A 25,217-nucleotide genomic window follows, 5' to 3' on the forward strand; every position below is an offset into this window, starting at 1 on the left:
AGGGTTTCTACCTCCGCCTCCTCTGAACTGACACTTAGCTCTTTGCCTTTGTATTTACTGTTGATATAGTCTCGCAGCCCATACTTTGGTATAGCTTTTCAATTCATTGATAGCCTCTGCTATTAATTGTGATATTTTGGTTATTTACAATAAAAGTGGGCATCATTATATATATTTTTCAAAGATTTATTTATTATGTATGCATACAAGTACTGAGGTACAGGTCAGATATGTGGGGGGTAAAAGTATTCACCAGAGAGAGTGGTGAACACAACAGGCAGATTGACCGAAGTACACTGCTCAGGGGAGCAGCGGGTGAGTCAGGAGAGGTCTGCTGCGCCATGTGGGTAGCTCCCTGGTGGGGGATGGAACTGAAGCTGCAATGGCTGTGGGTAGCTTCATAGGTTTCGTCTTAACCCCTTGTGCCACCAAGGAGGCCTGGGCATTGATATATTTTAAATGTGTATTGGTATTTTTTAAACACGCCACAATATTGTTTTAAATATTCTATGGTATTTCATTTTCTCCTTTGTTTTGTTTTTCGCATTTTCCTTTGTCTGCTTCTTTTTGAATGAATTATATTATGATTCCACTTTACCTCCCCTTGTTTTTTCTTATTAACTGTAATCATCGTATAATTATAATTTACAATTTAATTTATGTGATATTACATCCTGTCACATAGAGTGTACAAACCAAGTAACCATCATTTATTTTCAGTCATTTTGCTATAATTATCCTGCAATTTACTGCTATGTGCATTATAAATTTCAGCATACATGGTCAGCACATATAGTTTTAGACAGTAACATGTCTTTTTAAGAGTTTTCAGCAATAGCATCTTATCTATGCAGGTATATTTCTGATTCTTTTCATTCCTTCTTGAAGATTCAGATTCTCTCTGGTATGATTCCTTCTGCCTGAGGAGGTTTTCTCCTATTGGTCAGCTGATGATTAACTCTGTGCTTTTGATACTTAGAAAAAATAAACCTGGTGAAAATTAGGATCGTTTCTTCTTTCATCGTCTTAGGGATCTTAACCACCATCCTCGCATCTGCATTTTTTCCTCACCTGCTTCATCCTGTGCTGTCCCGCTTATATATTGTCTCTTTGCTCTTCATACTCTCAACACCGTCTCCTTCTCCTGTATCAAACAATTGATATGGTCTTTTGTGGCTTTAATTTTTTCTCCCAGTGTCTTATCCTTGTCAGTTGTTGAGCCTGGGGGATGCTTTGTTAGAAAGTCAGGTACTGCCCTGTTTAATTGTAGCTTTTAGCTGGGATATATTTGTTATGTTCCTGCTCTCAGGAGCAAATGGGAATAGTCATAATCATTTATTTAGTCTCTTTGTCTACAAACACGGTGGGCAATTTCAAGACCAGTTTGGGATCATTGATTTTTTCTGTATAATTATGGTCCATATTTCCATAATTCTCTAGAGGATGGTTTTGATTATTGCCAGGAATTGTGAATGATTCCTTGTGTGGTACTGGAGATCTGTGTTCATTTCTAAGCATTTTAAAATATCTTTTTTCTGTATATTACTGGAAACAGTTCAATATTTATGTGACAGAGAAGTGCGTGCCTGTGAGTGATGTTGGCAGCTTCCTCTGTCAGGGCAGGCATCCCTCTGGTCCATTCTATTCCTCCCTCACCCCTGGGCTCCCCAGTGCTCTTGGGAATCTGAGCACAGCCCCGAGGTCTCTCTCTGCACTTGCTCTTCTCTGTCCCCTCAGTCCTTCACCTGGGCCCTCAATGCCCACAACTGCTGTGGTCGAGAAAGCACATGGCAGCCTCGTCCTGTGGTCTCACTTCTCCTGATCTGCCCAGTGCTGATGCTGCCTGGGAGCTGGTGGGGGGAGCCAGGGGACATGAGATCTGGACCCGGGACAGAGCTGCTCATGGCTGTGTCTCCATCCTCCTGGGGCTGCAGGACAGTGTGACCCAGATGAGGAAGGGGTTTGTGTCTCACCTCTCCATGGCCCCATGTTACTGTGGGTTGATTGCTATCCTCATCCCACACCTGACAGTAGTAGGCTGCCTGTCCTCGTCTGGGCCCCTCCGATGGTCAGGGTGACCATGTTCCCAGAGCTGGGGCCTTATAATCGGGCAGGGATACCTGAAGGCCTAGCACCTAAACTATCAATGAGCAACACAGTGCCTGGCCGGGCTTCTGCTGGTACCAGCTAGCATAACTGTTTATTCCTTGGCAGGTGATTGTGACCATCTCTTCCAAGGCCACAGAGACTGCCTGTGGTTGACTCAGCTCAGCAGTGACCACTGAACCTGCAAGAGGAGAGAAGAAGAGAGGTGAGTGTGAGGATGAGGGTCATTCCCAGAGGGCACAGCCCCTGCTGCATCCACTGTGCTGAGCTGAAGGCCGAGCCCAGCCTGCTCCCTGGTTTGTGTGTGGGCTGATCCCTAGGGCCAGTACCTGGGCAGATAATAAGCAGGGAGAGCAGGGGCGGGCTGCAAGCTGTGGTGAGATGTCCCGGGAACTGTCTCTGTGCCCACAGTTGGGATGTGCAATTAGGGCCACTCTTATCCTCAGATAGAATGCAAATCCACTTAGTTCCTATGGTCTACTAGGGGCTCTTAAGGATAGAAAAGTACTCAGCTTATAGAAGATGTGACATGAACCCCAGTCAGATTACCTGTACTAGAGACTCTAACCTGTCAGTGACTTTTGAGACAGGGCTTCCTGTGTACACAGAACACACACACACCACACACACTTAATTTTGTGCCCTTGGCATCCCTCTCTAGTGAGGACAACACACTCAGGCTGGCCTGGGCTTGAAGCCAGAGTGTGGGGACCATGGTCAACCGTGTGTGAGAGTCCAGAGTCCATCACCACCCACAAAGATGGCGAGACCCCCGTCAGACGGGGCTTTCGTTTGCTTCTATTTTTGAGAAAAATGCAGAGAGAATTCATTAGACTCTAGTGCTAGGCAAGAATTCTCCATGGTAAACTGTGATTTGTAAAAGATAGTTTGATAAATTGCATCTCATTAAAGGTAAAATCATTTCTTTTGCAATCGTTTTAGAAGAGGATGATATCGCCAAAAACAGAAGATGGACGGTGTCTGGAGAGCACACACTCAAGAAGCCACTGTTGTCCTGGAAAGGTCCAATATTCCGGAAGATGATACAGAGCTGGCAAAAGGCACAGGAGGAGGTTCCTGTTGGCTGTTATAGAAATGCAAATAAAACCACAGTGAGACCCTGCCCTGCACCCCTCAGGAAGGCTGATGTGTAGAGGGACCACACATGAGCTGGCCAGGAGGGCACCATCTGGATCCCTCAGGTGGGCTGGAGGAATGTGACATGATAACACTCTGACATGTCTATCAGTTTCTTCTTTTTAAAAAAATAAATTTATTTATTTATTTATTTATTTATTTATTTATTTATTTATTTATTTTTACATTGTTGTTCATTTTTTATAATGTTTGATTTCTTCTATCAGGTGTAATCTTCATAAAATTTCCCCAACCAAATCACCCATGAACCATCACCACAGTTCCTTGTGCTCTTCCCTCCCTGGTTTGCACCCCTCTACCTACCTCTGCTGTTCATCAGTTTCTTTATAAATGTGGCTGGTAACGACCAGGCAACCCAGAAATTGAACTCGGGTGTTTAGTTGTTTAAGCTCAATAGCATATGCCTTGTGATCAGCCTCTTCTTCGAGATCTACATGAGGTTTATGGAATGATCTACCCTCTGGAAGGGATACTTATTCCAATACTGATTAAACAATTCAAGGGACATTATCATTTATTACAATGACTAATGGTAAAATGATGTGGGATGGCTCAAGTTCATCAGGGATTGGAGATGTATTTAATACTTGCCTGTGAGAACAGAAGTAGTGTGGACACATGCCATTAAAATTCCCTCGTTCCCTCATTCCTCAGGGATTTCAATAACCTGGTTCAGGTAGAAAGTGGAGCTGTCATTCCTCCCCAGCGAGGCCTCTGGGTCAGGGCACCTCCGTTGCCCCTGGGGTTATAAGTAAAACTTCAGGAACAGTCACTTCCTGAACCTCAGGCATCCACCTACTGTGTGCGGGGCACCAGCCAACTGGAGCATGAGGTGCACTGGTCCACACAGAGAGACTCTGAGGTTCTAAAAATCACCCTATTTGAGAGATTGCATAAAATTCATGAAAATTCATGTCAATGGAGCATATTGAATATATCGTGAAATAGAAATATTTTTTCAATAATTGAGTTAAGCAACAATATGTTATGGACACCAATTCCACCTGTTTCTTCTGATCTTTAAAACGAAGCTGGTGGGATAATTTAAATACTTGGGTAGTTCTAACTTTATTTTGATGACAGCGCTGACTCCAAAGTCAGATATCAGTCGTAGCTTTTAGAACAGGAGGAGAGCTGTCACCTCAGGAGCAGGGCCGTCTGAGCATTGAGGGCAAACGGGAAGCCCCAGGATGGATGAAGACCAGGACTCTGGGGTCAGAAGAATCTGTTCCTGGGTTGGTCACTTTTTGGTCTGACCTCAGACAAGCTGCTTGTCCTCCAGGTCCCTGCTGCTCCAGCTGTGGAACATTGTGAAATGGGGTGCTGGTCACATATTTGTGCTTCAACAGTTTAATAATATGAAGTGCTGTGCATGGGGCTTGATAACATTATGGACATGCAATATTTTCTGTGTTCCTGCCAGTCACCCTGACCTTTTCTCACAGCAGACATGAGGAGGGGAGTAAGTTAAAAAAATGCAAAAAATGTAGATGGGACACTGGCATAAGACACATTTCCTGCCAAACACACACACACGCACACACACACATGCACACACGCACATGCACACGCATAGATTCTGTGTGACCTGTGCACAGGCCTCAGAAGGGCATCCTCCTTCCTCCTCTACTGCTCACTGGGCCTTCCAGTCCCGGGACATGACTGAGGTTGTCCATCACAGACACATCAGGGGTGTCCGGACAGAACCTGAGCAGAGAAACTTCATGCTTGTTCAAACTGTAATGAATGCTTTTTCATCCCCTTGTCATGGTAGAGCTTTTCATGCTGGTGACCCCTCATTCTGCATGACTGTGCCTATCTTTTCACAATCTCGACACCTGTCCTGCTCCAGGCTGAGCTAGTGCGTGTCGTCTGCACAGAGGGGACCATGGAGGCGGGTGGGCAGGAGAGGCTTGAAGAGGCACAGGATGGGGCTGGTAAGCTGAGGGGAAGGAACTCTGTGAAAAAAGAGAGGAAGGCCCCTAGATTCTGATCCCTCCATGAGTGGAGGCACAGGGGTGTGCAGTGGACTCTGAGGGTTGCCACGGTCACAGCAGAGCTGAGCTGAGCAGAGACCCAGGACCTGAGGATAGAGGAGAAACAATAAGTGTGTTCTGGGGACATGAACAACACTGCAAATGCCCTGAACCACCTCCAAATGATAAATGGGCTTCTCTTCTCATTTTTGTCCTCACCAGGAGGCTGAGGAGGTCTCCTTTTCAAGTCAGAGATTTGTCCCTATGAGATAGTGGGAGCAGGATGGAGCCTGGACATCCACGCAGGGATGGTGACTCAGGGGTGGACCAGGGTCCTTCTGGGCCTTCAGTCCTGCCCACCTGAACCCTGGGAGCTCGGCGGTAAAGTCCCACCTGCAGAGTCCACCCGCAGTAAGGGAAGGCCTGACTGGAGGACACAGTGTTGCGGGTTGAATTGGATCTCCAAAAAATTCCTATTGATGCTCTAACTCCCAGGTCAGAATGGGCCTATTTGGGTCCAGATCACTGCAGATGGAACTAGCTAAGGAAAGTAATGGGAGCAGGGTGGGCCCGAGTCCCATTTGACTGCATTTCTGATGAAAAGGAAAATTTGAGCACAATCACAAAGGCAGCACCTGTGAAGACGGAGGACAAATTCAAGCCGAGGACACTGATGATGCCAACTAAGCTCCACAGGTGCACACACGCCTGGACCAGATTCTCCTGACAGCAATCACACTACCCTAATGACACCTTGAGCTCAGATGATAACTCGGTGCTGAGGGTCACTAGTCTCTCTTACGAACCCCCGTGTGTGCTTCTCTGTTATTGAAGCCCAGGAAAAGTGACATGTACACCCCAAGACCTCTGCTCTCAGGGTGTCAGCAGTCACTCCTCTAGTACCCTCTGTCTCTGGCATCACCAGCGCCAGGGCTGAACCTGCTGCCTTGTGCTTCCCTCCCCTCAGGGTCTGCCCCTCCTCCCAGGGGCCTGTCTCCAGCACCCAGGCAGTGAACCGTCCCCTGGGGCCCGAGACTGTCTCTCCCCTGCCTGCTCCTTCTGTGGTCACAGTGTAGAGCGATGCCCATGGTCTCCAGGGTCCTCTCGGTCCCATAGGACATTCTTCCTTTTCCATGGGAGTTGTTAGCATGACAGTGAAGAGTCATCACTAGTTTCTTGGGTCCTGTGCATACTCTCGACCTCCCAGAAGTGAGTCTCCATGTGACAGAGGTGTCGAGAGAGGTGAGCTGTGGGAGGGGTTGCTGGGGGGACAGGGTCCTGGGAGAATATTCAGTAAAATGTCTCACTTGTTCCTTATCTTGTGGCTGGATCATTGGGGATGGGACTTTGAAACAGATCAGAGAGGATGATTTTGTGTTAAAGAGGTGAGCTCACCTGTCCTCCGCACTGCTCAGCAGTCACCTTCCCAGGTCAAGGGCTGCCTGTGGTCTCCTACTGCCCCGACCCTGTCATAACTTTGACCATGAGAATCGTGTCTCATGGGCACTTGGTCCCCGTTTGACCTGGCAAGGGCAGTGGCCGCTCCCTCCCTGGTTGGGCACCATTAACAAGACAGAGAATGACCTTCCTCTGCCTCCCTTGTACATTCATGTCATCACGTCTACATTCTACCTGTCTGTCCAGCCAAGCTGCTGTGTCACGTTGTTCCAAATTATAATCCCACAGCCCTGGGTGGGCATGGATGTGTGTGATGCATGTGGGGTTAGCGTGTGATGCATGTTAGTCCTCTGACTCCCTCTCCTGCAGAGGAAGGAGTGGAGGAAATCTCCCACCAGAGAGGTCTGTGACAGACCTTGCTCAGGACAAGTGCAGCAAGGTCTTTAAGACCTTGCATCCTCAGTCACGGCAGGTCTGATACTGGGGAGAGCGGGGGAGCGTCTATGACCCCGTAACTCTGCGGCCCTGGTATCAGGGCTCTCTGCAGGACCCAGCCCTGATGTCCATTTTGTCCTGCTCCTTTGCTCCTTGTCCACCCTCCCCAAAAACAGTGCCCACTCCCTTACTGCCCCCTTGGGAGTCAGTAGGTCCCAGGATGCTCTTGAACTTTTCCCTCAGAGCTGTGCAATTGTGGGACAGTCAACAGAGGGGCAGGCCTGATCCTCTCTGAGCCAGCTAAGGTCAGGATCTGGGACAGGGTCACTGAGTCACTATGTCTGCTGTGGAGAATCAGTGTGTCCAGTGACCTGCTCCCCACCCAACCAAAGCATTAGAGGTGGGTCCCCCACAAGGATGAGGCAAGGTGGGGTCCACATTTTCCCAGGTCAGCATCCCCTCTCCCGCATTCCTGTAGCTGAACTCCCATTACATGTCCTGCTCAGTTCCTAGACAGTGCTGTGGGCAGATGTGGAGCCATTTTGGGTACCAAAAGCTGAGAGTCTACCTCATTAGAGAAACTCGATGTGCTCCATAATTGCTCTGCTGCAGACCTCCTGAAACTCACCTCAGTGCCCAACTGGACACAAACTGCACCCTCCATGGGGCTCAGCCCTCAATCTCCAGCCTCCCCTGAAGTCAGGTGTTTTCTGCTGAACCTCAATCTTGACAGGAGTCCTGCTCCCTCCATGGGACCAGGAGGCAGGACACTGCTGAATGTAATTCCTTGGAAATCTGGAACTTCACATTCTTCCTGAGCAGAGCTCATGCTGTGGGCACAGGTCTGTGACCCTTGGGGATGTGGCCATTGTCTCCACCATCTCTCAACATCAGGATCCTTCTTGTCTCTCCCAGCATCACCCCATAGGCCCCTGGGGAGGACACAGATTCTGTGTTTTCAAAATGACCTCAATGATGACCCGTGTCCCTCTCTGTCCTGCTGTCTGGGGAGGAGAGAGACCACAGGGTTTGAAGGAGTAGAGTCAAGATCTCAGGGAACTGCAGTGAGATGGGGAGTAGCTCACCCTGAGCCCTGTGGGAAGAGCCCTGGGGGGAGGGAGGGTTTGGCCTCACTTCTCCTTTATTTGTGTCTCTGTGGCTTCACCATCTGAATAACCCACAACACAATAATACTCAGCCTTGTCCTCAACTGGATGTTGGAGATGGTCAAGTAGGGGTCAGCCCCTGAGCCAGAGCCTGAGAAGCAATTAAGGATCCCCACCCCCTTGACATGCTGTCCAGCACTGTTAACATGCACCACATACCATGGGGCCCTCCCTGGCAGCTGTTGAAAACATAGAATGATGTAGGAGCGCTGCTCCCTGCTCAGAGTGCAGGTGAACTTGGCCAAGGCTCCCAGGGAGGCAGATGCAGAAGGGAGCTGGGTCAGCACAGGCACAGCACAGAGACCTGGAACAGAAGATTCAAGAATCATGGTGCGTGAGATTGGACAGATGCCCCTCGTGACTTTGTATTGGGGGGATATACTGAGAAGGGAGACCTCTGAGTATCTGGGCTACTCTGAACTGTGGGACCAGGAGGGACAGGAGGTAGAAGGACAACCAGGCCATGGTGGAGGCTTCCAAAGCTCTGCCCTGAGGCTTCCCAGCTGCAGTGGCCTCTCCATGGTCCTGTCTTGTCCTCCCTGCCTGCAGCTCCAGGAGGCGGGGCAGCCAATGCAAATAGCTCTCCAGTCCCCAGGGTGTGTGTCTCAGTCTTGTCTGAGTCCTGAGCCTAAGGGCCTCAAGCTGGTGATTTCCTGAATTTAGAGCAATAGCAGGTGTGGGTTTCATTGTGGGAGCTGATTTTACAGCTGAAATGTCTTCAAAGGGAGCATCAGTCATGCCCAGTGCACTTGAGCACAGCCCAGTGTCTTGGACTAATTAGGTCTCCAAGATAGGCCCACAGTGCCCCCTGGTGCCCAGGATGAATGTCACCCTGCATGTGCTGACAGTCACCAGCATGACTGCTTCTGACCCTGATGGAGACCAGGCCCTGGGTGAGTGTGACATGGGCCCCTCACCAGACACTCGGAATAACCCGCTGCTCCTGTCCACTAAATGGGGAAACAGGGAGAGGGTAAGTGATTGTCTCTAAATACCCAAGAAGTAAGGGTAGGCTAGAATTCCCACCTCAGGGCCCATTATTCACCCTCTTGCCCTCCCCTCACGGGGCATCATATTTTCCTCCTTCTCTCATCCCAGGCCTCCTGGGCCCTCCTGTCAGGGCCCAGCTTCTGTATTCAGACGTCTGTCCACCCTGTGTCTAGGCAGTGAACACTCAGATGCTCACGGTGCTGGAATCGGATTCCCTGTCAAATGTGAGTCTGTCTGTGCACAGAGGTGGGGACCCTCGTTTGCTCCCTCTGTGGCAGAAAACACAGATGCTGTGTGGTGGGACATGCAGAGACCTGGGATGCTTGTTCAGGCTCTGTGTGTCAGGCTCCTTTCTTGACATTTTAGGATGAGAATTTGTTCTCCAACGAGGTCAAGGTCTTGGCTTTTGGAGAACTGTCAGGCAGGACAGGAGCATTTATTTCTAAGGTATAGCCTGTGATGTGTGCACTTTCCCCTAAAGTTCTGAATAAATGTATTTGTTCTCAGGCTCCTGCTGCTGAAAATGTACAATGTGACTCACTGACACATGCTGAGATGCTGCACCTGGATCCCCTGAGAGGCCCCTGTGCTCCTGGGCATAGACACCCCTGACACGCTGCCCCTCCCAGTTGTGTGTAAAGAGGTGACTGAGACTGGACAGGGCCACGGGACTCAGGACTGTCCATCCTTCTCCCAATTGAGCACAGCATACAGCCCCTCCCCTGAAGAATCCTCCCCTCCACGTGCCCCTCAGAGTCTCCAGGGGCTGCTGGCTCCTCAGGGCCAGTCCTTGCCATCGCTTCTGGGTCAGTGCAGCATGTAGTTGGTTGTTAGCACCATCCTGCGAGAACGGACTTTCATAAAGTGACTTGATCTCTCTGTGGAGAAGGACAAGTCATCCGACTTCAGTAACATTTCCTGATGATCAGCCAAATCCAGATCAATTCCTAAATAATTTTTCATGAGATTTCCAGGATTGACCTTCTCTCTGAAAGGGATTCTGTACCACAATAGAAGTAATTCTCAAGAACACTTGTCATTCCTTTCACTGATATATAATACAAGTGTGGGTGCTAACACCCATGATGAAATTTGTCATTGTACTGAATGTCTTGTCTTTAAGAACAGTGTTAGTATAGCCACATGTTACAATAATTCCCCATTGCTGGGAGACCGTTTTGGGGGCCTGCTGCCCTAAGGGGAGCCGGAGTTTTCTGAGAGTAACTGTTTACTCTGAAGACGGAGATCCAGGAGGCTAGAAGTCCTTCCCAGAATTGACTCCTATTATCTGAGGACCAACTGGCTTATGTGCATGATCCCTACTAACTACGGAAACAGAAGTAACTTATTGATTTGTATAAGCATAAACAGAATTGCATGCTGTTTTCTTGTTCCCATGTTCATATCTTTAAGAAATGCTTGGGCTGGGAGAGTGAAAGGCAGAGTTGCTCTGGGATGGCTCTCTCCCCAGCCTCCCCTGCTGCAAATTCATTTACACCTGGAATCTTCATTCACACATGAGAACTTCTCATTGGCTGTCCGCGTCCTGGCCTCACTACCTTGATTTGCATGGAGAGTGGAGCTGTCCTTCCCCACAGGAGCCCTGCTTCATGGGACCTGTCACACCCCTGGCTCCTGTGAGAGCAGCTGCAGGGACAGATGCTCAGTGTTTGTCTCATTTAGAAGCTTTGCCATTTTCTGCTCTGTCTCGTGTTTGCATTGTTTTCATGAGCATTCTGTTCTTGGTGTTTGTTCCTGTGCAGATGAGTCTTTCTGGGTCTCCACTGGAGAGTCTCTCCCTAAACTGTTCCTTCCGGCGTGGGTAGAGCTGTGCTCCTCTTTTCCCTTTTAGCTCTTGGTTTGCTGAATCTCAAGCTCTGTATGTTAATAGTTTTTACCAAATTTGGAATATCTGTGGTCATTTCTCTTTTTTCTCTTTTCCAAATACTTGTTCTAACCTCCATTCCCTCCCAGCTTTCTCACTTACACATCCGGACCCTTGATGCTGTCCTGCAGTTCACCTTTCATTTCTCACTTTTTCTCTCAGCATCAAAGAATGTTTCTGATTATTATATCATAAAGGTCAGTCATCTTTTCATTTGCACCAAGTAATATTCTGACAATGTCCTCCATTGTATATTGAAATCTCACAGAGTATCACGTATTTCTAGAATGTCAATTGTGCTCATATTTTAATGTGTCCCGTGTCTTATTTGCATGTTCACTCATCTGCTGCTCTCAGAACAATGACACATTTTCATGATAATAGTCTCCATGTCTAGATACATGACATCTGCTGTACACGGTGCTATCCATGCTGTCACTTGACAAGGTCCCGTAATTGGGGGAGACTCCCTAGAAGAGGGGAGTTCTGCACTTCCCATAAGATTTGAACAATGGAGTTCCCACAGCAAGGCCTACTAATACTCTTCTGTTTGTTCTTGGTTAATGCAAAAGTAAGTTAGTTATAAATTGGCTTGTGAAAACCTAATTGGGACCTAGGCGTTAATGGGTCTATTGTTCTTAAGCTTGAATCATTACTAAATAATGTAAAATTGCTAAAGGTATAGCCAGGAAAGAAATGTTTTGGCCCTTAGAACTATGGAGAACAAACTGCCCTGAACCAGCTGTGCTTGGAAACCATCTCCTAACCCGGGGGGTACATGCTTGTGGCAGCTGTACATTTCCCGGTGTGTGCAAAAGCTCAAGAGTTCGCAGGCCGTGTGGAGGTTAGGTATTTCTAGTTAAAAGTTAGACTTCAGTGGAATTAAAATAGATTTGATGAGCTACTTTAGGCCACTTTGAAGTAACTGATAAATTAGCTACATTATTTGTGTACTAGGGAGATAGGTTGATTTTAGTAACAGAATATAGGGTAGGACTTTCACGCCCACTCCGAAACTAGGAAACTTTATTTTTTTTTTTTTTTTTTTTTTTTTAATTAATAAATTTTATTTTTATATTCCCCATACAATTGCAATCCCCCCATTCTGACCCCAATCCCTCCCCTCCCGCCCCCCACCCCCCAAAAAGTGTCTCTGGTTCATAGTTTTTGTTGATTTTGATTTTCACTTTCTTACAGTTATTCATTTTCCTGGTCCCTTATTTAAGTTTTCTAGATCCCTGCTATGAGTGAGACCATCCGGTATTTTTCTTTTTCTTTTTGGCTTATTTCACTGAGCATGATCCCTTCCAGCGTCATCCATGTTGCTGCAAATTGCATGTGTTTATCTTTTTTGAATGCTGAGTAATATTCCATGGTATATATGTACCACATCTTCTTGATCCAGTCATCTATTTTTGGGCATTTGGGCTGTTTCCAAAGCTTAGCTATTGTAAACAGTGCTGCTATAAACATAGGGGTGCAGGTGTTCTTTGGAATTGATGTTTCTGTGTTCTTTGGGTAAATACCTAGGAGTGGAATTGCTGGATCCTGTGGAAGCTCTATGTTTAGTAGGTCCAGAAATCTCCACACAGCTCTCCATAGTGGTTGGACCAGTTTGCACTCCCACCAACAGTGCAGGAGAGTTCCTTTTTCTCCACAACCTCGCCAACATTTGTTGTTGCTAGTTTTTTTAATATGTGCCATTCTCACTGGTGTAAGATGGTATCTCATGGTAGCGAAACTAGGAAACTTTAATAGGATGATTAATTGTTACCAAATATGGTGCTGTCTTAGATAATTGATCATGCTGGGAAATGAGTTGTACCAAGAAAACTAATTGTCCCTGATGTTTTTCTTAAGGTGATCAAAGAAGTGCCCTTTTGGTATGAGACCAAGAGGGTCTCTATATGTTCTTGAGAAAATATGTAATGATTGTCTTTGCTTTGCTTCAATGCTTATGATGATGTCATCTCACCGCTTGCCTTAATGTATAAATAAAGAGCCCCTGAGACCCTCAGCAGGAGATACTTGCACCTCATCGAGTGTCATTGTCTCCTCACTACCTCATCTACCTCATCTCCCCCCTCCACTCATCCCTCAGTTTCGCAGACACCATCTCATCTTTTCAGGGACTCCTGACATGACATTTTGCCCAAGCTGGCTTTCGGCAGACATCCAGAAAATTTCACCTTCAGGATGGGCTTATTGAGTTTTGTATTATTAGGGCAAATATATTCCTAATTCTTCATGGGCAATTTTGTGCAATGTCCCTTTTTATATACTCCAGGCCTGAATTTATCTCTATGGTATAATTTTTTTTTTAATTTTATTTGTGTAAATATATTGGACACATTCAATCCTCACTCTCAACTTGCTTTTTTACTCTCTTTAAGAGTCACCAGATCAGTATAAAGTTTGGGCAAATTTTTCCAATACTGAGCAAAGTGCTCCTGCCAGGCAACCAATGCCTTAATAGGATCTGTCTCTTCTGATCAGGGAAAAAGCATATATGCCTGTGTGTGCCTGTGGGTGTGGGTGTGCATGGTGTGTGTGTGTGTGTGTGTGTGTGTGATTCATGCAAGAAGCTCCCTGTGATGTCTCGGGGGTGGTTACTCCTCCTGCCCATCCTTTTTCTCCCTCACGCCTGTGCTTTTCACTGCGCTTAGAATCTTTGCTCAACTCCAGAGCTGTCTCTGCATTTTCTCGAGCTCTGCCCTCTCACTCTTTCCGCATTGGTCCTCAATCCCCACAACTACTGTGGTCAAGGGCACACAACAGAGCCCATTCCTGCAGTCCTAAATCCATTCAGGACTCACATCTGCGAAGAATGTCCAAGAAGTGGCGGAGGGGCAAAAGAGCTGGGACTTGGGTCAGGACGCTCTTGCCTGTGTCTCCATCCTTCTGGGGCTGGAGGAGAGAGTGACCCAGATGGGGACGGGATTTATGTCTCACTTCCCCTGGCCCCATGTCACTGTGGGATGAGTATAATTGCTGTCTAGTGACAGGCAGTAATAGTCAGCCTCATCCTCAGCCTGGATCCCGCTGATGGTCAGGGTGGCCTTGCTCCCTGAGGTGGAGCTTGAGAATCGGGCAGAGATCCCTGAAGGTCTGGTACCTTGAGCATTAATGAGCAACACACGTGCCTGGCTGGGCTTCTGCTGGTACCAGCTAGCAAAACTGTTTATTCCTTGGCAGGTAATTGTGGCCGTCTGTCCCAAGGCCACAGAGACTGACTGTGGTTGACTCAGCTCAGCAGTGACCACTGAACCTGCAAGAGGAGAGGAGAGAGGTGAGTGTGAGGATGAGGGTCATTCCCAGAGGACACAGCCCCTGCTGCATCCCCTGTGCTGAGCTGAAGGCAGGCCCAGGTTTCTCCCTGGTATCTGTGTGTGGGCTGATCCCTAGGGCCATCACCTGTGCAGATAATGAGGAGGGGGAGCAGGAGAGGGCTCCAGGCCATGGTGCAGATGTCTCAGGATCAGCTTCTAAGCCTGCTGCTGGGATGGGTGTTCAGGGCCTCTCTTATCCTTGGGTGGCATGCAAATCTACTTCCTACCTCCCTGTGGCCTTGCAAGGGGTTCTGAAGAACAGACAGAGCTCAGCTCATAGAAGACTTTGAAGTGTAACCTCATGCCTGGCCTGTACTAGAGATTCTAAGACCTGTGGAAACAGGGTTCTCTTTCTCTCTCTCTCTCTCTCTCTCTCTCTCTCTCTCTCTCTCTCTCTCTCTCTCTCTCTCTCACACACACACACACACACACAGAAACACACACACACACACACACACACTTCCATCTGTAAACTGGACTACCCTCTGGTTTGGGACAACCCTCATCACTCTCTCTAGTGAGGAGAACACACATAGGGTGGACTTTGAAGATTGCAGAGGGAGCTGTGGGGACAGAGTTCTCACTATGTGAGAGACCTATTCCATCACCACACAGGGAACTCAGTCATGTAACCTCAGGCAATAGCTCTTGTTTATGTTTAAGAACATACATGAGACATCACTGGAATGAAAGAGTAAGTTTGGTACTTTGATGACCCCAGACACATGATATATGAAAGGAAGATGGCACGGGCCATGCTACTCATGCCATCTGACAAAGGTCCGGGCATGGGGAAGATTTCTGAAAAGTCAGAAAACTCGGTAGTTGGCCCTTGCTGCTTTCTTTCATTTGTTTGTGGCAATTATTAAAACTAAGGAAATTTTCTATACGCTTCAAAATAACACAATGAGTGTTGGCATCAATGCCAGTTTTGGAATGCTCACCTCAGTAGTTTGAAAAAATGTACCTTTCAACATGATTGATAATGAAATTGTTTCCATTAATCTCCATGTCCTCCAATTTGTAACAAACCACACTTGATAGAACTGATGGAATCGGGCCCGGCAAAAGTCCCCCACTAGAGAAGGCCCTGACTGTCCCTGGAAGGCAAAATGGTCTGAAAGAAACATACCACATATTGTTCCCATGACACTGGGCCCCCCTGGTTCTATACAGAAAATAGAAGGCCGCCCTCAGTTTTACTATGCCCGCTTAGCCTTGTTTTAGTTACCTAGCTTGACTGCATAAATCGGGTTGTGTATAGCACCTGTTTCTATTTTCTGAATAACATACATAACCTAGGAAAATATGTAACCAATTTAATGTAACCAAGTGACCAAGTTAATCATATACTGGGAAAATTAGAAAAAGGTCTGTGCACTGTTAACGAACATTAATAATTTCTAAAACAATGTAAAAGTGAAATCACATGATTACATGATGTAATGATCACATAAAGAATTTCTGATGTATAAATAAAGCTCTGCTGAGACCCTCAGGAGGAGATACTTGCACCCTATCAAGTGTCTGTGTCTCCCCATTCCCCCTCCCTTCATCCTTTCACTTCGCCTAGTGCCGTCTCGTCCTTATGGAAACCCAGCCCCGGTCAGAGCTGGACTCCGGCAGAAGATGAATACACTGACCTCATCAAAACTCCTATCTTTTGATTTATAAAACCTCCTCCAGAGGATAAAAGAAACAAGTAACAGGCAAGAGAACAGACTAGCAAAGACATATCTGATGAACAGCTAGTGCAGAGAGGATGCTAAGAAATGTGATCACACACAGTGAAGACACAACCACTGAGGAAAGGAGACTGAGTGGAACTAACACTTGTGTGCAGAGGATGTAGGACGGTGGGAGCAGGAGCAGGAAGTCGTCATCTGTCATCTGGAAAATACCATTGTAACCTGATGAGAGGGTGGCCCCATCCCCATGTGCCCTCAGATTGGCTGATGTAGAAAAAGGGACCCCAAATATTGGCGGGGTGAGGAAAATTGGGCCCTCACGCCTGACTGATGGGGTGAAATTAACCACAACTCTGGAAAGAGTTTGCAGTTGTCTGAAGAAATAAAACCTGCATTTCCCACACAGGCCCGTGGTGGTTCTCTCAGGCACTTACTTCAGATCCTGAGAAGTCATGTTCACAGAAGGTCTAATCATTAATAACTATGACATCTTTGTTCATATGAGCTTTTCCAGGTGCTGTCACGAGAGAAAACAGATGCCAGTCCTGGTGTTTGTTAACCAGATGTTAATTCATGAACCATGGAATCCTACTCAGCAAAGAAAAGGAAGGATCTTTTTTTTTTTTCAATTTTTTTATCTAAACAATTTTTTTACATCATTGTTCATTCTCCTCTGGCAAGGGCCATGCTACTCATGTTATCTGAGAAAGGTCCAGGCATGGGGAAGATTCCTGAAAGGTCAGGAATCTCGTTAGCTGACTCCTGCTAGATTTTTTTCATTGGTTTATGGCTAACTTTTCTGTATGTGGCAATTGTTACTCATTTAAAAGTAAAACTGCAAATACTGTATTACTAAATAATCAATTTGACAGCAAATGGCACTGCATGATACAAATAATAAATTTTTAAATAATTAGTAATTATCTGCCAAAAGGCAGTAATTCAACATTAAGCCTTACATAAATAAGTGAAAAATCTTCCAGGAACAAAAGACAGTAAACATCCCTTGGCCAAGTCTTTGATATGGATATGTGGTCTTCTAAGGTAAGGGGCATATGAAGAAGGAAATTCTTTTACTTTAAAGTTAGAGATAGCAGTTGAGTGGCAGGCAGGAGCCATGCTCTAAGTGTAAGAAATTCCTGATATCCAAGAGGCTCCATAGCTGACTCCTGCTGGATCTTTCCTGTTTGTTTAGTGCTGATTCCCCTGGATGTGACAATTGTCATGGCAGTTGTTAAAGTATGCACTCAAGAATAAGTCAACAATAATTTTGTGACTAATTGAGCTAATAACCATGGTAGCACAAACAGTGCACTTGGAAATAGTCAATGTTACAACAACTGATATGTCACATATTAACTATTCTGGGAACCAAAAGCTATAACCATTTCCGGCCCTGCCTCAGATAAAATATTTGTAGTTCCTTAAAACAACAATCAGTGGGGATGGCACAGTGGTTGAGCACTGGGCAGCGAAACTGCCTGCAGCCTCTGCAGCGCCAGTTCAATCCCTGGCCATGGGGGCGGGTCCCACATGGTGCTCAGATCTCTCCTGACACGCCCGCTGCTCCCCTCAGCAGTGTACTTTGTCAGTCTGCCTGTTCTGCTCCCCACTCTGGCTCTGGTGAGTTCTCTCACCCTCCCACGCTTCTGATTGTACCCAGTGCTTGCATAAATAAATAAATAAATCTTAAAAAAAAAAACACACAACAATCAGCAATCTTACAGAAAAAGGAATTTTCCCTTGATCATAAAGTTAGATTCAGAAACTAGGCTGATGAGATAAGTACAGAAGCAATAGGTAGAAAAACTCTTTTGTTAGATTAGGAGAAGTCCTCCCTTAATTGAGAGCTTGGGTTTAGGGAAAAGTCAGTGCAGCTTGCCCGACAGTGACTCCCTCTTGGCCCTTGGTTCTTAATATTGAATCAATATCTTATTAAAACAATATTAGATGATGATTTCTATATGAAAGCCTTCTGGTTTTGCTTTAATCATATGGTTATATGTTGGTCTTAAGTTTATAGGATAGTTAGAAAAAAATCCCTTTGTCCTTCCCCTGATAACTTCCGTCCCTTAATTCTCCTAGCCCTTAGTTAAGCGTTCACCATGGTAAACATAGAAATGTTAGTTTCAGTCACATAAGTTTTTGCTAGTAATAAGATAATTGTTTGGATGTTTAAGATAAATGACTATTCTAAGAACACTTTTGTTTAGCAACTGTGCCTTCTTTAAAACAAAGAATAATAAATGTCATGGCCTCTGCAAGAGGGCAAATAGACCCCTGGCTGTTCTTGAGAAAGATGTAATGATTTTTATCTTCCTGCTTTAATGCATATGCTTATGTACTCCCACGGTTTGCTTGTAATGTACAAATAAGGAACTGCTGAGACCCTTGGCAGGAGATAACTTGCACCAGGAACAAGTGTTAGTGTCTCCTCATTCCCTTCCCCCCCCGCACCCCCTCAGATTCGTCCACACCTTCTCATCCTTATAGGAACCCCTGACATGACAGTTTACCTGAGCTGGCCTCCAGCAGAATGCAGAACAGCTGCAAGTCTTATCAGTGGCTGGTGATAATGAAAGTATAAAACCAGATTCCACACTGGAAGTCAATTTGGCAGTTTCTTGGGAAGTTAATCATTTATTTGCCTTGTGACTCACCAATTCCCTTCCTTGTACTTACCCAAGTGAAATAAAAACAATGTCCACCAAAAACCTGTACATAAATGTTATAAAGGGAGCCTCCCTGGTAGCACAGGCGGGTGAGTGCTGTGAAGTTCTCCACAGCCTCTGCAGTGCAGATTTGATCCCGAAATGCTGGGGAGATACCCACATGGCGCAGCAGACCTCTCCTGTCTCCACTCCAACTCCACTGCTCTACTCGAGTCTATTTCAGTCAGTCTGCCTGTTCTTTTCCTGGCTCTGTCTCTGGTGAATCCTCGCACCCTCCCGCACATCTAGGCTGTACCCCAGTTCTTGTATAAATAAATAAGTAAATCTTAAAAAAAAAGTGAATGTTATAAAAGTTTTAATTGAAATTGCCCAGATTGAAACTGGACAGAAAACAAAAGCTAATTATGGGGAATGGTCAATAAACTGAGGTTCATCCCTCTTAGGAAACTTCTCAGTGTGGAGACAGAACGAATTATGGGTGCACACAGCAACATACATGAATATTAGATGCTTCATGCTGAACAAAAGCAAAAATAAAAGCTCCCATGTGTGATTCCATTTTATGACTTTTTGCTAAGACCCAACTCCGGGGACAGGCAGGGATCAGCCCTGGCAGCGCTGGGGCAGAGGCGAGACCACCCAGGGCCGGGGGAAGGACAGAGAGGGCTTGTGCTGTTCTGCATGGAGACTGCGGCCACGCGACCCCTCCATGCACGGTGTCCAAACTCACAGACTGTTTAATAATGGAGAGGATGTTTGTGTCTGGAAACAGTGGTTCAATAAGGAAAGTGGAAATTGTGTCAGGTGCAGTTTCCCAGGAGCACTCGCTCACGGAGAGGGGGTGCATGTGTCCAGAGGACAGAGAGCAGCCCGAGTCAGGGAGGTGGCAACATCAAGTCCCTCCTGGCAGTTCCTTAACTGTTAAGTGTGGTGCTCACCATCCAAATGCAATTTTACTCAAAAATTTCGGTCAGTTTTTCAATGATCGAGTTTTCCTTTTCACACATGGAACAAATGTTTCCTTCTCTCTGTCCTTCAATGCATCCCTGTTTCCTCAGCTCGCAGCCCTGTGCAGCAAACACTGGGACAGCCTGGCCCTGAGACCTAAACCACTCCTGACACTCAGGCTGCAGAGTCTGCATGGGGGCTGGAAGAAGGGTAGACTCGGGACCTCTGATCAGGGAAAACCTATAAATATATACTCTGAAGGTTTTATTTGAAATTGCCCAGAACTGCATAGAGAACAAAGGTTACTTATGGGGACTAGTGAATAAATGAGTCCATCCCTCCATGGAAGCATCTCAGCAGGGGCGATGCAATGACGTATGGATGCACACAGCAACATACATGAGTTTCAGCTGCTCATTTTGCTGCTCATGCCTGTCTCCATCCCCTGGGCTGGAGGAGAGTGTGACCCCGACAGGGTAGTTTTGTTTCTCACTTCTCCATGGCCTCATGTCACTGCGGGAGATCATAACTGCTGCCTCCTGACTGACAGTAATAATCAGCCTCATCCTCAGCCTGGGCCTTGCAGAGGGGCCGTGTCCCCCAAGTGGAGCCAGAGAACCAGTCAGGGATCCCTGAGGGCCGGTCATTATCATGGTAAATGACCATCACTGGGGCCTGGACTGGCTTCTGCTGGGTCCAGTGAGCTCTTCTACTTACAATATTTGTCTCCCTGACAGGTGATTCTGACCGTCTCTCCTGGGGCCACTGACACAGAGGGTGACTGAGTCAGCTCATGGGAGACCAAAGAAACTGAAAGAGAGAAGAGTAGAAGTAGACTGGAAGATGGAAGACCTATTCACAGAAGATGCCCCTCACCTAAATCCCCACATGAACTTGGGCTCAGCTGCAGTGTCTCAGGTCACCATGGTGCCCAATTCCACCAATCTCAGCCCAGTGATCCACGGGAAGGCATATGGATGGGGCATTTGAGCATGTGTCACCCTCTCCCCTGCTGTAAACAGGCACAGCTGATGAGGCTCACACAGAGCGGTAAGCACAGTGGGGGCCTCCTCACAGGCACTTCAATACCCAATTGGATCCCAATCTGGAGCCCCCAGTCTGGGGCTCAGAATTTTGAGTCCGTTGTCCCCAGGCATCAAATGTTTTCTGCTGAAACTCAATCCTGAAGAGTGGTAGGACACTCCCTGCAGACAATTCCCTGAAACTCTGAGACTCCAGACTCTTCTCCAACTCAAGCTGTGGCACAGGGCTGTGACCCTTGGGGACATGGTCATCACCTGGTATATCTCAGGGTGTGGATCCTTCCTGTCTCTCGCAGCATCATGATGCAGGTACAAATGACCGGTTTCTCAGATAAGCATGAACAAGTTTGTCTTTTCCATATTTCTTGCAATTCTCCCCTTGTTTGACCATTTTTCTTCTTGCATTCCATGGAATACAGCAGGTAAAAAAGCAAGCTGCAGCCACCTATCTCTGTGCCGACCCCTTCCCCCTCCCCTTTGCAGACCCTTGCCTGTCTCTCCCCCTTTTTTTCCCTTTGTGTGACTATCCCTGGACTCTGCCTGAGAGCAGCACGGTTGTCTCTCAGTCATGAGTCTGTTGCCTTCCATTTCATGATCAATTAAACCACTTTCCCTTTCCTCAAACTCTGTTTCCATTTATTGGCTGACAGACACTAGGCGGATTTTGGTATGAACCAACCCACAGGCCTGAGGGAGGACATGGATGCTGTGTTGTCAACTGACCTCAATGATGACCCATGTCCTCTGATCCTGCTGTCGGGGAGAAGGTCAGAACCACAGGGTTGAAGGAGAAGAGTAAAATTCTTATGGCCTTGCCGTGAAATGGGGAGTAGCTCACCCTGACCATGTGGGGAAGAGCCCTGGGAGTGGGTCTTTTTGGCCTCACTTCCCCTTTGTGTCACTGTGGCTTCACCATATGGCCCTGTATTAAAGTCAGCACTACAGTGATATTCAGCCTCATCCCCAGACTGGATGTTGGAGGTCAATTAGTGGTCAGCCCCTGAGCTGAGCCTGAGTGGTGATCAGGTATCTCCTCTCCTTTGCTGTGGCCTCCATCATTCCTAAGACACATCACATTCCCTGGGACACTCCCTGGCAGCTGTTGATACCATGCAATGGGGAAGGCACTGAACTTATGTTCAGGGTGCAGGTGAGTTTGGCTGAGGGTCCAGGGAGGCAGATGCAGAAGGGGACTGGGTCAGCAGAGGCACAGCACAGAGACCTGAAAGAGAAAATGCAAGAACCATGCTGAATGACATGGGGAGACAGCCCTAAGGACTTGGCAGGCTGGGAAATACTGTGAAGGGGCACCCCTGAGTCTGGGCTGCACTGACCTGTGGAGACCATGAGGGGCAAGAGGTAGAAGGATACCCAGGCCTTGGTGGAGTCTCCCAGGAGCTCTGCCCTAAGGCTGCCCAGCTGTACTGGCCTCTCCAGGCTCCTGTCTTATCCTCCCTGCCTGCAGCTCCAGGAGTTGGGGCAGCCAATGCAAATCTCTCTCCAGTCCTCAGTGTGTGCCTCAGTCTTGTCTGAGCCTTGAGCTAAAGTCTTCATTGCTTCAGGGGGCCTTGACGACCCAGCCAGATGAAACTCTGGCAAGCAGCTAAGATAAAGGGCCTCACACAGTGGGGCTGAAGCTAAAGAGCCTCACACCATGAGGCTGAAGATCTAACATCACTTTGTTTTTTGTTCTTGGTCATAAAAAGAGAAAAATTTATCAGAAAGTATATTAGACAATAAATTATACATATCAGCACACTGTAAGTAATCAGCATGGAAAATTATCTGTGTAGAAATTAGTTATTAAACAATTTGGCACACTTGACAATGGGAGACAATTTATTGAACATGCCTGACAAGCAATCCAACACAATAATTATAGTAAGTCCTTACTTTGCATTTTAGGAGTTTCTTAGGAAAGATTTTAAATGAAGTTAATTTTGTTAAGAAGTTTCTAGGTAGAGCATCATGTTAGCTGATAACCAAAAAGCAACCAGTTTCCGGCCAAAGGCTATATTAATAGAAGAGTCTTTGATGCTTAGACTTTAGCTGATAGGGATGTACTGGTGGCTATCAACTGTTTTAGGTAAATGTCTAACTGATACAATGAGTTTTAGTGTAAGGCTTATTTTTCTATCTATTAACCTTGAAGGTTGCCTACTTGCAGAAGGCACATAGCAACAAAAAGTCTAAGGGATGCACTGATTGTTCCTGCTTTGTTTCTATGTGCATGATAATGTAATCTCATTGCTTGCTAAAAATGTATAAATAAAGGACCTGCTGGGACCCTCAGTAGAAGATACTTGCACCTCACGAGTGCCAGCGTCTCCTCATCTACATCATTCCCTTCCCCTCAGCCCTTAACGTTTCGGCGACGCCATCTCATCCTTTCGGGACCCCTGACACAACATTTTGCCAAGGTGGGTCCCGGGCACTTCATGATGGTGATATCCTGAGGTCAGAAGAAGGAACAGGTATGGGCTTTGTTGGGGAGTAGGTTTTACAGCAGAAGTGTCTTCAAAGGGAGCATCAGTCAGTCACGCCCAGTGCACTGATCACAGCCCATTGTCTGGACTAATTAGGTCTCCAAGCCAGGACCACAGCGCCCCCTGGTGCCCGGGATGAATGTCATCCTGCATGTGCTGACAGTCACCAGCATGACTGCTTCTGACCCTGATGGAGACCAGGCCCTGGATGAGTGTGACATGGGCTCCTCAGCAGACACTCAGAATAACTCACTGCAGCCTCTGCTCTCTTCTGCCTAATGAGGAAACAGGGAGAGGGTAAGTGATTTTCTCTAAATAACCAAGAAGTAACGGGTAGGTTAGAATTCCCACCTCAGAGCCCATTATTCACCTTCCTGCCCTCCCTTCACTAGACATCCTGTTTTCCTCCTTACCTCATCCCAGGCCTCCAGTCCCATCCTGTCAAGACCCAGCTTCTGTATGCAGGCATCTGTCCTCCCTGCATCTATGCAGTGAACACTAAGCTGCTCATGGTGTTGAAATCTGATTCCCTGTCTATTGTGAGTCTGTCTGTGCACAGGGGTGGGGACCTTCATCTGCTCCCTCTGCAGCAGAAAACACGGATGATGTGGGATGGGACAAGGGGACCTGAGACTTTGGCTAGGCTCCACGTGCCAGGTTCCTTTCCTGATATTTTAGGATGAGGATCCTTCCCAAGGAGGTCAAGGCCCTGGCTTTTGGATAACTGTAGGGGGTAGGCACAGGAGCATTTGTTCTAAGGTATAGCCTGTGATGTGTGCACTTTCCCCTAATGTCCTGAACAAATGTATTTGTCCTCAGGCTCCTGCTGCTGAAAACGTACAATGTGACTCACTGACACATGCTAAGACGCTGCACCTGGAACCCCTGAGTGGCCGCTGTGCCCCTGGGCATAGACACCCCTGATGAGCTTCCCCTCCCAGTTGTGTGTAAAGAGGTGACTGAGACTGGACAGGGCCATGGGACTCAGGTCCATCCATCCTGCTCCCAGCCAAGCACGGCACACAGCCCTCCCCAGATGCCTCCTCTCCTCCATGAGCCCCTCAGAGTCTCCCAGGGTCTGCTGGCTCCCCAGGGCCAGGCATTACCTGTCCCTTCTGGGTCTCAGTGTAGCATGATGCTGGACGTTAGCACCATCTTGGGGGATTGAATTTTTCTGAAATGACCTGAACTTGGGAATTCGACTAAGATCTCTCTAGAGTAGGACACGTCATCAGACTTCAGAAACATTTCCTGATGATTAGCCACCATCTAGATCAATTCCAAAATTGATGTCACAAGGGGTTTAGAACTACATAAGAAGAGATTTGCAGACTCTGCAGCATGAATTTTCACCTCAGCCAGCCTGGGAGCAATACACATTGCACAGCAGACCTCTTCTATCTTGCCCACTGCTCCCCTCAGCAGTGTATTTCAGTCAGTCTGCATGTTCTGTTCCCCTCTCTGTCTGGTGAATCCTCTCACCCTCTGCATTTCTGGCCTGTACCCCAGCTCTTGTCTGCATAAATAAATGAACTTTTAAAAAATTACAAAATAATTTTTCATGAGATTTACGGATTGACCTTCTCTCTGAAAGAGATTCTGCACCACAATAAAAATAATTCTCAAGAACACTTGTCATTCCTTTCACTGATGCAGAATACAAGTGTTGGATGCTGACACCCATGTTGAAGTGTGTCATTGTACTGAATGACTTGTCTTTGAGCAGGGATCAGTGCGGACGCATGTTACAACATTCCCTCATTGCTGGAGACTCAGCACCCGAATTTGCGTGGGGAGTGGAGCTGTCCTTCCCCACAGGAGCGCTGCTTCATGGGACCCACTCACCCCGGCATCTGTGAGAGCAGCTGCAGGGACAGATGCTCAGGACTTTTCTCATTTAGAAGCTTCTCTTGGTTTGCTGAATCTCAAGCTCTGTG

The sequence above is a fragment of the Talpa europaea genome (assembly GCF_964194135.1).
Source record: "Talpa europaea genome assembly, chromosome: 14".
In the NCBI taxonomy this organism is placed as follows: domain Eukaryota; kingdom Metazoa; phylum Chordata; class Mammalia; order Eulipotyphla; family Talpidae; genus Talpa; species Talpa europaea.